The sequence below is a fragment of the Gallus gallus genome, chromosome Z, assembly GCF_016699485.2.
Source record: "Gallus gallus isolate bGalGal1 chromosome Z, bGalGal1.mat.broiler.GRCg7b, whole genome shotgun sequence".
Lineage (NCBI taxonomy): Eukaryota > Metazoa > Chordata > Aves > Galliformes > Phasianidae > Gallus > Gallus gallus.
In genome coordinates this window covers 4,943,339-4,954,911 of record NC_052572.1, presented here as the reverse complement: position 1 = coordinate 4,954,911, position 11,573 = coordinate 4,943,339, and the positions used below count along the sequence as shown (strand labels likewise).

At 35.2% G+C, this 11,573-nt stretch overlaps 1 long non-coding RNA gene across 1 annotated transcript; it reads left to right on the top strand.

Annotated features, from left to right (window-relative positions):
• LOC121108494 lies at positions 1–4,885 on the top strand. The gene is made up of 3 exons (XR_005843035.1): positions 1–100; positions 384–586; positions 4,739–4,885. It is a non-coding gene; the product is annotated as an uncharacterized LOC121108494 (long non-coding RNA).
• Positions 4,886–11,573: the final 6,688 nt, after the last annotated feature.

Genomic DNA, 11,573 nt, shown 5'->3' with positions numbered 1-11,573 from the left:
AGAGAACGTTTGCCTCACCATTCCTGTTATGGACAGAAGAGACTTGATTAACATCGCTCAGCAGCCAGGGACAGAGATGAAATTAGGCTCTGAAATTAAGGTCTGTGTATTCTAGACAACATCATTACGCATAGGTACATGTGCATGTGTCATCTGCATGTGTGCTCTGGATCTTGATACTGGATACACACAATGAATCAATGAAGTGGTATTTCCATATAGTCCAGTTCTCTGAAAACTATTTTGCCTTCAACAATTCTAGGAATAGTTTCAAAGATGAAAAAAACAATCTCATCTCTAATAGGTGAGACAGCAAAATACTGCAAGCATACATTGCAACTTGTGAGTTTCACACTGAGGAATAGTAAATGCTTTTTCCACAGCATGGTGGTGCAACATTGACATGGGCTACAGAGGAAGGCTATGAAATCTCCATCTTCAGTGGTTTTCAACACTTGGCTAGACAAATATGTATGTGGCCTTATCTAATGTTGGTGATGGTATCGTTTCTAAGCAGAATTTTAGATGAGGTGACCTCCAGAAGTCCTTTTTAATCAACTTTTAATTGATTCTACATTCTTCTCAAGTAAGTAGTCTCCCTCCCATTTTATTTTATAAGACTTTTCTGTCACTGATGTAGCTTCACGACTTTTGTTATGGTACTAATCTGTCCTCCAGTGGGCCTATTTTAGCCAATCGTATGAGGAAAGAGAGTAATCATCTCCTAAGGAAAGAGAGTAAACATCTCCAAACACCAAGATGTGTTATCCTCAAAGTGCACTGTGGTATGCTACCAAGGTAATAACTCACAGTACAGATGCATCAGCAACAGTAACATACCTGCCCATTGCTAGACAAACCAGCGCATAGTGAATGCCTTTCTCTATCTAATAAGTAAAATGTAGCCACCAACAAGTAAGTTAAAAGGACACAAAGATATGAAGAGGGGATAAAAAATTGATTGCATATTGTCAGGATAAATCAATGGCTGCTAACCAAAAAATACCTGGAACTCTTATGCAAGGGAAACATGCTTGTATGGGTTTGAAGGTTGAATTAGAATATAACATTTTATGGCACAGAATACAAATAATCAATTTTGTAGCTGTACAGAAATCAAAGTGTAATTAGAATAATTACATTTTACCTGAAGGACAAGCATTTATAGCATGTTGTATATGCATTAAATATTCAATATAAATATATTCCAGACTAATTCATCTTTGCTGTAGCTCAATGCTGCAGTCAGTGGATACATCAAAAGGATGGATTTGAGTCTCAGTATTTTAACTTGTACACATTAGGATTCTGATGGAGATTCCCATCTTACAGAAAAATACATAGATACATACATATATATATATATATATAAAGAGAATTTGATGTATTCAGTGGTGAAAACACACCTAACCTGGGAGTAGTTTGTCCAGACAAAATTTAACGTACCTCACATGAATAGCAAGCAAACAAAAATATGCAGCAATCAGGTAATCATTCACTGCAATCAATTAATTCACTTCTGTGGCAGTCTCATACAGACCATATTTTGGGGTTAAGCCAAGGCCTCAACTCCAGCTGCTTTGTGCTAATGAGGCAAGGAAAAGCAACCAAAAAGCTTCCTGAAAGGAATATCTGTAAATGCCCACTCTGCAAGAGAATATTCGAGTGGCATGAGTCTGATGCACTTGGCTCTCCTCCTTATGCCCTCTTCCCTTGGCATAAACATGGGAAGAAGCCATGCCAGGAACTGTGAGAAGTGAGGGGTATTCTGTGGGAGGAAGGATAGTTAGTGCAGTAATCTGGGACTCTGAAGACCTGTGTTCAGCTCCTTGCTTTGCAATAGTTTTTCCACATGACCTTAACCAAATCATTTATAATTAAATCCATAAAAAGACTGAGAGGTTATATGTAACTTCAGGCAAGTGAAAAATACTCAGACCTATTAAAAGAGTCTAAAATTCCTACATTATATATAATGAGCTTGAAGTCCAAAAAAAAAAAGTACCAGCAGCCCAAGCAGAGGGATAATCACAAAGAAAAAAACATAATTTCAGAAGCGTAATTCCAGGCATATTGGGTGTGTAAAGACAGATAGTTATAGAACCCATTCAGGGAATGATAACAGTAATTTTCAACATGTGCACCCCACTTTTCTTGAGTTTATTTTAAAAGAAAGATCTAGATACTCACTCAGAATTAAACAGGATTGATATTAGAACAAAACACAACAAAATCCATGGCCCATGTGCTTCTTACCTGCAGATTAGTCTAGCTGTAGGCAAGGAGCTACACCATTTTGAAGAAACTAGGTTGTAATATCTGAAGTTATACTAGGTCTCCAAATAATCATACCACCTACGCTGAATTAAAACAAACAAACAAATAAAATGAAAAACAAACAAACAAACAAAAAATTAGCTGTATCTAAGATACAGATCATAGTGAAGTTTAGGTTACTGTGGAGATAAAGGAGGGAAGTATGACCAAACATGAGAAATCACATTATCTATCTCTCTTTTTGTCTGATACAAAAAGACTGAGAACATATGCCATAGATACTGTTCAGTCTTTGTTTCAGTGAAGTGTTAAAACTTCTGAGCTCTACTTCAGAGCAGACTTTCTTCAGCTGCAATACATGCTCATTTCAAGAAGGTCCAAAATCTACAGTTCTTAAAAGAAGAAAATTCTCCCAGGCATTGATGCAATGTTTTCCTGGAAACAGCTGTAAAAGTTAGCAGAAAAACTTCTGCTGTGGAATGCTGAAGCATGACATTATCCTGCTTTTCTTTCTCTCCTTTTGAATTTGTTTCATTCCTCTATAAAGTCCTCTATTAAGACCTCTACAAAAGCCTAATATTTTTTCAATTTTTTCTCCTTGCTTCAGTCTCCATTGCTGTTGTCTTTGGATGTGTCCATTCAACATACTAATTGTCCTGTGTATTTGCAGAAGATGTTCCTCAGGAGCCTCTTAGATCCTAATCCTTTCTTAGCTAATTACCATGTGCCATAGATTGGAGCTATGAGGCCTCAGGGTAATCATTTTGTTGACAATATGCAGCAATAACCATATAATCACAGCACAATTATAGAACATTTATGAAGTTATTTGTGCCATGTCATAGATGAAGTTAGCAAGTGTAATGTACCTCTCGCCACCAAAGAGGACAGAGACTTAAGGTCAAAGGCTGAACTCTTGTTATAAATCCTATTTTTAAAACTGCATTTTTAACAGTTTGTTTCATTAACTGCTATGAAATGATTTCTTGAATTTCTTGACTTTTAATTTGTGTTGTTACAGTGCTGCAGAATTTCAATCCAAATTTACTGACAGCAAATTATCTTTCATGAGCTGAGAGGATAATGATAATATTAGTTAAATATGTATACACATACATATATATATAGCAACAGAATAATAATAAAAAAGACCTCTCACCCGAAGATTCTAAACAAATAAATTAATACACAGATACATACATAAAAATGTTGCCCATCATGTTCTATCTGTCTCTTGATACTACTTATCTGTTCACATCAAACTCCTACCAGGTGCAGAGTGATTAAGAAGACCAAAAATAAAACTATTATCTATCAAGATAACGTTTCCTCACATCATCTGTAGCAGTACATTGGCTACAGCACGGATGCTCAATCATGTCTAGTGTTGTAAGGTGACATTTGGATAGGAGCCATTCTGCTACAGATTAGGAGAGAAACCAGAGTTTAGCAGAGTGGGTATGATCAGCTGAGTAAGCTGACAAATAGAAAAAGGGGAAAAGGCAACTGACTCTTATGAAAGGCACCATCCAGGATAGGCCACACTGAGCAGAAGAAGGCAGACTTCAGAAGGTTGATCAGAAAGAAAGAATAGAAGTAGCATTACTATGCCTTTTTTCAGAGATTGCTTTATATATATATTTGTATGGTAATAGGATACACAATATAGGTATATACATATTACCATATATACATATGCATATATGTCCATATGCATACAAACACACAAAATCTCCCTACATAGATCCATCCTATAAATATATAAATAGATAAAAAATAAATTGATAAATATACAACATATTTCCCTTTTCAAATAAAAGAGAATATGGGCTCTCAGACCACCTTTCATATATGGCAGCTTAGAGCAAAATATTTTATTCATGAATGATGTTTCTTTTTTTTTTTTTTAAATAAACACATAAAAATGTGGAATAATAAAAGTGATATATACCTAATAATGAGTGAGCCAATAAACCCCACTAGGCAACTTAGCTTTGGAAGTGGAAAAATTGACTTCGTATAACAAATTACAGAATTATTAATCCTGTTTGAAACCCTTTTTATATCAGACCATTTACTTTAATTCTTGCTACTTTCAACATTATCATACATTATGCATTTTTCTTTTTAATATATATTTTTTTTCTTTCTGCAAGTACAGTGTGCTTCCAAACTTTAAAGGGCTGGAAGCATTTTAAAGAAAAGCCTACTGGGTAGAAGAAAAAGCAAGGATAAATTATTTAAGCCATTCTGAAGTACTCATCTCTGAAAAAATCCATCACAATGGTCCCTCATAGACCACAGATGAACTAAGCTTTGTGAAACCCCTGGAAGGAAAGGAAATATCATTACATGAGCGGAGAACTGAGCTGATTGTTCTGTCTGCACTATACAGTGGGGAATCTCCAGAGGGGCTAAGTTCACCATACTCACTCTTCCTTCTTATCTCATGTCCATACAGCGAACTAGTGAACAGCCGCTGGGCTTCCTGAAATGGTGGAATTTTAAGAGGAGAAGATATGGGTAAGGCTTGCTTTAAGGCAAGTCCTAAAGTTCTTCAGAGCCATAAATATGGACAAATATGTTTTAAATAAAACTGGTGCTCTAACTAAGGACTGAACCTTTGTCTTCATATTCATCTTAAAAGTAGCAGTTGAGCCAAAGGGTGGCTGAGGAGAGGGGAAGAAAGCTCATTTTGTTATACAATGCAGTCATGAAGATCCTTGACTATGTTTAGGTTTATGAATACATTGAATACACTGAATACATGGGCTGATGTATAAAAAAAAAAATGCCTCTATGAAAAAATATATGTGAGATTCAGAATATATTCTGGGGACAAGAGACATGTAAAAAAACTAATATAAAACTAATATTTTATTTAAAAAGCAAATTTTAGATGCACAGCATAAAGGATTACCCACTTGAAAAAGATGTAGAACTTTAAGATCACTGATGATAGACAACTGTACCTGATGTATACTTGTATTCTTGTAATCAATTTGATGTTAGGGCTATCGGGTTAACCAACTATAACCAACAAAATGACAAAAAATCTGTTTATTCACAGACTGCTATTTTCAGAATTATGAATAGCAACAGGTGAAAAATGAAAGTGTGATGAACACGTAGGTGTATCCAGCACACGTACTTATCTCTGGAGAAAATTCAAAATCCCTTCATTACCCTGGAATAAGTCTTCAAATTACTGCCCTTGTTTTGACAATCTAAATATTATCAAAGTAATCTTGAAATAGGTGTTTGTAGGATGGCATTATAATGCCTTTGGCTTTATTGACTTCAATCATAAAGCATTAATTTAGACATCATTGAACAAAAAACTCAGATCTCCTAAAAATAAAAATAAACAAAAAAAAACAAAGCCAAGAAGGAATATGATTCTAGCTGTAGCATACGTTTAGTTCCTGGATACTTTTTTATTCAGCATCCTTACATCATACATTTCTCTGTCTGTACTTCCTAATATACAAAGTGTTTGCTACAATGGTTACTGCAATACTGTAGTTTGTTTATTTTCAGCCCTTTTAAGCCTAAGAGATCTTAGGATTTAAAATAATAATAATAATAATTAAAAAAAAAAAAAACAGCTAAACTATAGGTAATACCAAATTTCTCATTGTGTTCAACAGAACAGAGTTTAAACTGTAGCCCATTTTTACTGAGGTAAATGAATTACTTGTTTAGTTTTCTGCATTTAAATACAACTATATGCCAAGACTGGCTGAAACAATATTTTCTTCTTCTAGATGTGTTTGTTTTCCTTTTTACAAGCTATGGAGTTCCAAAACAGATGATTTTTTTTTTTTTTTTTTTTTTTTTTTTTTTTTTTTTTTTTTACTTTTTGTCAGTTAGCAAATATATAAACACATCAGAAGTCATGTTTATAGAGAAGTATATCCTTGAGAAAATGTGTTGGTATATTGCAAGTTCAATCCCTGGGCAAGCCTTCCTCTAATCTTTCTCTAAATAGTTTAGATAATCAGCTTGAAGCATCCTTTAAGATATCAAGCATTTATTTTCACTCTTCTTCTTTCCTAAGCCTAACAACTTCAAATCTTCACAATTACTAACTAAGCATAATGCATTTCTAGCTGGAAACACTTCATAGCAGTGAATTCTCATCCAATGTAATATTTCCACTTATGGAGAAAAAAAAAGGGGGGGGGGAGGATGGAGGGAGGGAGGAGGAGGAGGGGAGGGGGAGGAAGATCTCAGTATGTACAACTTTGAGTTTTAGCAATGTAAACTTCCAGCCTTTTTTCAGCTATGTACTTTGCCACCAAATAATCATCTGTCTGACATCTTGTACAAAGAGTCTATTACAATGTAACCAGACAAGAAAATTAGGATATTACTATTTTATTCTAAGTTCTTCCAGCTAATTGTATGCCCTTGACAAAGATATTTCTTCTTCCTGTTCCTGGACTTTTTGTGTCCAATTATGTATTTCTAAATGCTTCAAAACTTTTAGAAATTGTATCCCCATTATATATTCAGGTGGGATTTCTGGTTAATATCTTATCTAACTGTTGGGATCCTAACTGAGGCATATTTTTAATTAATATTTAATTAATATTCTGTTCTGTAATAAATTGAGTATTAGTTTATCTATACAGGAAATGAAGAGGTAGATAAAGAACTGATTGGATGATTACAGACAGAGGGCTGTGGTAAATGACTCTATGTCCACTGGAGGCAGATGATGAGTGGTGTCACCCAGGGATCAGTCATGGGGCAAGTACTTTTTAAGATCTTTATCAAAGACAATTATGGGATTGAATGCACCCCCAGGAAGTTTGCGGATGACTCCAAGCTGACTGATGTGGTTGATACAATAGAAGGAAGATATGTCAGAGATGTCATCCAAATGGACCTTGACAAACATAAAAGATAGGCCCATGAAAACCTAATGTGACTCAGTGAAGTGAAGTGCAAATTGTTGAACGTGAGTAGGAGCAATCACAGATGTGTGTACATCTGGAAGAATTCCTAGAGAGCAGCACTACTGAAAAGGATTTGAGAGTCCTGGTACGTGAAAGACTTAATATGAGACAGCAGTGTACACTTGCAGCCTGGAAGGCCAATGGTATTCTGGGCTGCATCAGAAGAGGATTAATCAACAGGGTGATGAAGGTAATTCTCTCTATTCTGCTCTCATGAGAGCCCACCAGGAGTACAGTGTCCAGCTCTGGGCTCATGACCCAGGAATGATATAGATCTTTTGGAGAAGGTCCAGATGAAGCCACAAGGATGATCAGAGTTCTGTCCTATGAGGACAGGGTGAAAGACTGAGGTTTGTTCAGTCTGGAGAAAAGAGGGCTCTGGGGAGACCCCTGTGATATTTAAAGGGATTTGTAAACATGAGGGAAATCAGTTTTTTACATGGGAAGATAGTGATTGGGCAAGGGGAAATAGTTTTGAAATGATTGAAGAGAGAATTAGATTTGAAGTCAACTTTTTCACTGAGTGGGTGTTGAGGACTGTGTAGAGAGGTTGTGAATTCCCTGTCCCTGGAAGTCCTCAAGGCCAGGCTGGATGCAAATGGGACAACCTGATCTACTGCTTCATCTAGTGGTTAGCAGCCTTGCCCATGTCAAGGGTTTGCAACTAAATGATCTTAAAGATTGTTCCAATCCCGGTATTCTATGACTCTATGATTCTATGATGTTCTTCCACTGGATTGTTCTGGCCATACATATTTTTACTGATCAAAGTCATGAAAAACTACAGTCTCACTTTCCATGTCTCATTTAGCAAGTACTTTGTGTGGTGATTCCATGAAGTTTTAACAAAACAGAAACAATATTGCCCAGTGTTTATTTAAAGATTGTGCTTCAAAAGGGGACATACAAGCATATGAATCTTCAAAGTGCAACCAAAATACCTATCATTATTAACAATCAAAGAAAAAAATTGTGCATTTACTTCATTGATACTCTTGTCACTTTTCTGATGTCCTCCATAAGAAATATATTTATATATTCTCTGCTCATACATCTTTCTGTACTCTTTTTCTTCTATTACTTTGTAGGCAACCTATGTAATATTGATTTTGAAGCTTTGAATGCAGTTGGTGCTTCTGGTGGGGAAAAAAAAAATACTATAGAAAAGAATGTTGTGTTCTGTTATAATATGAAGAATGTGAACAATAGATTTATATGGAATAACTTCAAGTTCACATTTCTAGACATGTCGAGAGACAAACAGAAAGAAAACAAGGGACCGGCATAGAAGGAAGCTTGCCTGAATAAATGTTATGAAAGCACTTCTATTTAAAATTTTCACACAGATGGTCAACTACATAGAAAAAGGTTCATAAGCATGAAGAGCTAAAGGTATGAGTCCCTAAGGAAGTCAGTCCTTGGTTTCCAGGTTCTAATGACACTGTCCGTCACAGCACAGCCTTAAGTAGGATAGTACTAAGGCTTAAATGAAGCAGAGCATTTTTTATTTAAGTGACCCCAGCACCAGGCAAATACTGTACAACATCTTATGCCAGCAGCTAAAGTGATTTACATATACTTATTTTCTTCTCCCCGAATAGAATGGACAGCTGGTGAATCCTTGCGCCTATTAATCTTTCCTTGCACAACCATCTCTTGGTATGTAACAACTATTTTTCAATCTTGGGGGCATCAAGTGAAGTAATGAATTATTCTGTTATATTCTTGCAGGACTGATGAGTATCACCAAATGACATATTAGGTTTAGGGGTGAAGAGAAGGAGGGAGGGAAAAAATGCTGGCATAAGGCAGGCAGCCTATTATTGCCTTTTCATCACAACAAACCCAAAGAATTCTTTCTAATCTGCTCAGGGGATCAGATTCTTTCCAACCATCTATATATATTTTGTGTGTGTGTGCATTCATGTGAGAGTCTGTGTTAAACTTTCTTGCTGCCAGGTAGGATTTTTAGTACTTCAAAGCTCTTGGTGGCTCTAGTCATAAACTAAACTGGTGAAGCTGTAAAAGTTTTAATCTCTCTTTGCCCTGAAATGGAAACTTCTGTTCCAACTGAACAGAATAAGACATGGCACACAATGTAAGACAGTATAAATGACTGAACAATGAATTCGGGCACCTACTTTTGTACAAAAGAGAAAGGAGATTAACTAATACTTTCACGATTTAATTAGCTCCAAACTGAAAAGAAGGATCTATTTGAGAGAGAAAGGGGCAGGGAAGTTTGTGAGGGTAAGTTCTGATGTGGGATTTCAGAAATAGCTTAACATTATATTTGAAAAGAGAATCTTTCATAACAAATCACACTGGCCTGGAAACTAGCAATAGCTGGTTGACAAAAAGGCTGGGTAATTTCCTTTGTGTAAAGCAAGGATCCTTATCCTAAAAGTTCCATTTTCTTCTCAATTTTAAGCAGTGCTTAGTGAGTTTAAAGAACTTTTTACAATCCCTTTTGATCACAGGCTCTAGGAGGAATCCATGTGTGCAGTCAGAAAATACAGGCAGTAAAGGATTGTTGTCCATCCCAAATGCTGTATCACTAGAGCATTAGTTCTCTTGAGATCCCTTTTCTAAGTCTGAAGAGCTATGAAGTGCAAATACTTTAAATCAAGGCAAAAGCAGACTGGTGTAAAAATTGGAGACTATAGTCTGGTCTGACTTAGCACACTTAAGAGGCACACCTCACACGACTTTTCTGTCAGTCTCTCTCCTCTTTAACATCTTCTATAGCCAGCCCCATTTCAACATACATTACTCCCCTGAGAACCCACAACAGATAAACATGACTGAAAGAATGCACACACGCTTCATTTTAACAACAAAAAAAATATAATTCACACATACAAGCACACACACACAAAGTTAAAAAAAAAAAAAAAGTTTGGGTTATTAAAAGAGGCAAAAAGATTTATCTCTGCAAAAAACATATTAAATAACATTCTTTGCTTTGAGTTGCACATGAGAAGAAAGAAGGAAAAAAAAATCAGTGTTCAAATAAAAGTCTTCCATTAAAGTTCACAAAATGTTAGCAATTTGATTTTGGTATCATTTTTATTATTCTCTAGCCTAGATAATTTGGCAGCCTGAAAAAGTGGACAGCATGCAGTATAAATTACAAACTGTGTTTCATGTAGAAGTGTTTATGTGGAATGGAATGCTGAGAACATATCAAGGGTTTACTCCTCAGAACAGTGATTAACTCCTCCCCAAATCCTCCTTTAAAGATACACAAAATACCAGCATATAATTAAATGTCTGTTCTTTGATTATCAGTCAAAGACTCATCACAAATGGTACCAACCCTTTTGGAAGGCACCCAGCCCACTTCCAATTAAAAACTACCTGACCATAAATAATAAAAGCATATTACATACACAGTAAATGACAGTTCTTAAAATAATGTACTTCAGGAGATATATTTTAAGGACACCATATGTGTTTCTTGTATAATGAGCTCTTCTCTCTACCAATATCGCCAGCAGCCTCTCCAATCTAGAGAGGTAAAAATATTAATTTATTGGATTATATTTTTGTAGTGGTGTTTGTTTGTTTGTTTGTTTGTTTGTTTGTTTCCTCCAAACATTAATAATTTGGTTTTGTTTCAATATCTTTAAAACCAAAATCTTAGAACTAAATTCCCCATTTCCTACATTTTCATTTTCCTTCTGAAAAGAAAATAACTTGAAATGTATTAATACAATTCCAAGAAAGAAAGAAAGAAAATTCCTATTTTTGAAAACATAATCATAAAGCATATTTGAGGACTCCTATATATAGTGGATATGTATATCTATACCTAACTGTGATGTTTGTATGTGGGTTTGGGTTTGATTCTGTGTTTACACGAATATTTGTATAAACATGTATAACATACATATATATTATGGAGACAGGATGCTAAAATCACCTACATTAGAAGTGAATGATATGCTGAACAGCAAATATTTTCTAATAATATGTATATTTTAAATAGTACTTGTTATTCCAAACAAAGTCAATATATAATTCCTTATGTACTCATTTCAGGGGAAAAAATAAAATAAAAAAGTGGCCTTTGTAGTGAAAACAAGAGTGAGATTCTTCTTTACATTCTCACTGTATGAGAGGACAACACATCTGAGTGCAAATGTGGAAAGTTTGCCTAAATACCGTAAAGAAACTGCCAGAATTCTAATGCAAAGTGAGTTAAATTGCTGGTTTCACAGAAAATCTTAATTCTAGCATTTCCTATTTTTTAATTTTTAACCACAAATAACCATAAAGAAACACATCTATGTATGCATAAACCTTCCCCATTCAAAGCTCTCCAAATAT